A 3,191-nucleotide genomic window follows, 5' to 3' on the forward strand; every position below is an offset into this window, starting at 1 on the left:
GAACTGAACTGAACTGAACTGAACTGAACTGAACTGAACTAAATGGAGTTGAACTGAACTGAACTGAACTTAATGGAACTGAACTGAACTGAACTTATTAGAACTGAAATTAAGTCCAAAAGAACAGGGCCTAAGTTTTCAAAATCGTTTTAATCTTTATTCTCGATTTAAATTCTAAGTTTTTATAAAAGAAATTCGGATTTCGATTTTAAAACCTTAAGTTTACCCTCTTTTGTACTCCGTATTAGTTTTACTCCCCTTTTATATTTTCGCAATTTGAGGTGTGCGTTCACTCATTGACTGTTCTAAAGGATGACTCATGTCAGCCGACCCCAAATCATTTTGGGATTAAGGCTCTGTTGTTGTTGTTGTTGTTGTTGTTGTTGTTGTTGTATCTGATGTGTCGTCTGTTGTGGCTTTTTACTTCTTTATGTTTTCCTTTTTTTTTTAGTTTATTAAAATTCGGTTTTAAGAAAATCACAATCCACATCCGATCCAGTTTATATTCGGGAAAAACCGAATCAGATATCCAATTTAAATGGTATCTATATATTCAGATTTTTTTTTTTCGAATTTCGATTCGGAATCGGGAAAAAATTTGTATCGGATTTTTTTGCTTAGCCCTAACTGTAGTATGTAGATGGCCCCCCAAAAACGTGGAATTTCTTTCGATCAATCCTTGGATCCCAACGCATTATTTTCACTAAAGTCTAGAGATAAGAAAAATTCTTTTAATTAATTCTTGTTCACTGTAGCATGTAGATAGCCCAAAAACATGGAATTTCTTTCAATCAATCCTTAGAAGATAGAACCAACTCATTTGTTTCACTAAAGTCTAGATAAGAAAAATTCTTTTAATCAATTCTTATTCACTATAGCACGTAGATGGCCAAAAGCGTGAAATTTCTTTCGATTAGTTCTTGGGATCCAATGCATTATTTTCACTAAAGTCTAAAGATAAGAAAAATATACGCAAATTCTTACAGGAGTTGAATATTTTTATTTTAAATTTAAAACGGGTTAAATAAATAAATATGATAAAAACAAAATGCTTATAAAGTACCAATATGTATCCAAGTATAATGGCACTCTTTGACTTTACGACGAATATGTTCATCTTATGAAAAATAAACTTAAGATGAAAGGTAAAAGAAAGTCATTAACAACAACACGCATCTACGTATCTCTCCTTGTTCTTATCATCTAATCCACCAAGCCGTAAGCTTTTAACCACCATAAAACTAAGACATCTATCTATCTATCTATACAAATATACTCCGTATAAAACACAAACCACCCACATTTTTATTTCCTCTTTTCACGCAAACATATCACATTTATTTCTAAATTCGACGGATTATTAGATCAACCCACTAAACAGCCCACTACTCTTATTAAAAATAAATAATCATAAATACCAAGTACACCAAGCACTTATACAAGTTCTCGGCTAGGCAGTAACCAACATTACTCCGTATACAAACCACAGAATCAGACGGTCTTACACTATTACGCAGGCAACGGTCCTCTACAACTCCCCGGCTCAATCACAGCTCCAATCGAGGCAACCACATATTCATTGCCATATTTGACGAATTATATAGCCGCTGTAAATATTATGTTACTGTTATATCGATTCCCTTCCGTAAATATTATGTATTAGTCAAGTATATAAAGCACATATGTGACGATGTACAAACCACGAATTACGAATACAATAACGAATATTACAATGTCATATTACAATGTTCTAATATGGTATCAGCTAGGTTAACCTAATTTTGCTTCAACGCCTCTCTTCTTCGTTCTCTGTATTTCTCCTTTAAAAAAAAAAAAAAAAAAATATATACAAACAATAACGCAGACATCGTTCTCACAGCCATGACAAACAGTCAACTCACTGACACATCGAAACCACCCTCCTACTCATTCGTTCATGTTGAAAATCCGAGTGCTAATATTACACAAATCACTTTCAATGGCAACAATTACGATGAATGGTCCCGGGGTTTCAATCTTGCTCTTCTCGCAAAGGGAAAGCTTGGTTACATCGATGGGTCCGTTACCAAACCGGCTACAACAGCGGCTGATTTCGAATCCTGGCGGTCTACCAACGCATTGGTCACTGCTTGGATCTTCAACTCACTCGAACCCGCCATAAGAAGGGTGACATCCCTCCGTCCCAAAGCGAAACAGGTATGGCTCGACATTAAAAATTGATATTGACAGAATAATGAAGCCCGTATTTACCAATTACAGGCCGATTTAATAGCGTGTCGACAAAATCCGACGGAATCCCTTGTCTCTTACTACGGTCGCCTCTCGAAATTGTGGGAGGAGATGATGCAATTTGATGCCCTACCATCATGTTCTTGTCCTGCATGTCCTTGTGATTGGGTAACAGTCATGATGGCACACCGCGAACGTAAACTGGTACGTGATTTTTTAATCGGTCTAGATGATCACTTTGACAATGTACGATCCCAAATCCTAGGCACGAACCCCATCCCCGCTCTCGATTTTATTTATAACCGTCTACTGCAGGAAGAGGGGGTTCGTAATCTTACCACAAACAAACCTGTTTCTCAACCCGACACAATGGCATATGCTGCTCGTGTCACTCATACTCCTCGACATGGTGGGGGAGGGCGTGACAATAAAACTGATCGCACTACTACCTCCGGTGCTAAACCTTGTCTTGCTTGCAAACGACCCGGACACCCATTTCAGCAATGCTTTAGTGTCACGGGAGAATACCCGGACTGGTGGGGTGAGCGACCTAGGGATCATATATATGTTGACCCCAATGATATTGATTTAAGTAAAGCCGTCTTTGTCCCCGACACGGCTGGTTGAGCTCGCTGGAATGCGCTCAAGCAAGCCAATTCTGCCGCCAATCCGCGTGCTCACATGGCATCGGCAGGAGCTGCGAATGGTGGCTCTTCTACCACGCACACTGCCTCCTCTTCGTCTCCTATGGAACAACTTGATATTAATAAATTAACTCCGCAACAACTTACGGAGTTGACTCAAATATGGCAGTCCCGAAAGGCCTCTTCCTCTACCGAACGACTCAGTGGTATGTCTCATTCCCCTTCCTCTAGTTGGATTATTGATACGGGTGCCTCGCACCATATGTCAGGTTGTATCGAACATTTTAAAAACTTGCATAATATCGCTCCATTGTCCGT

Source organism: Silene latifolia, chromosome 9, assembly GCF_048544455.1.
Source record: "Silene latifolia isolate original U9 population chromosome 9, ASM4854445v1, whole genome shotgun sequence".
In the NCBI taxonomy this organism is placed as follows: domain Eukaryota; kingdom Viridiplantae; phylum Streptophyta; class Magnoliopsida; order Caryophyllales; family Caryophyllaceae; genus Silene; species Silene latifolia.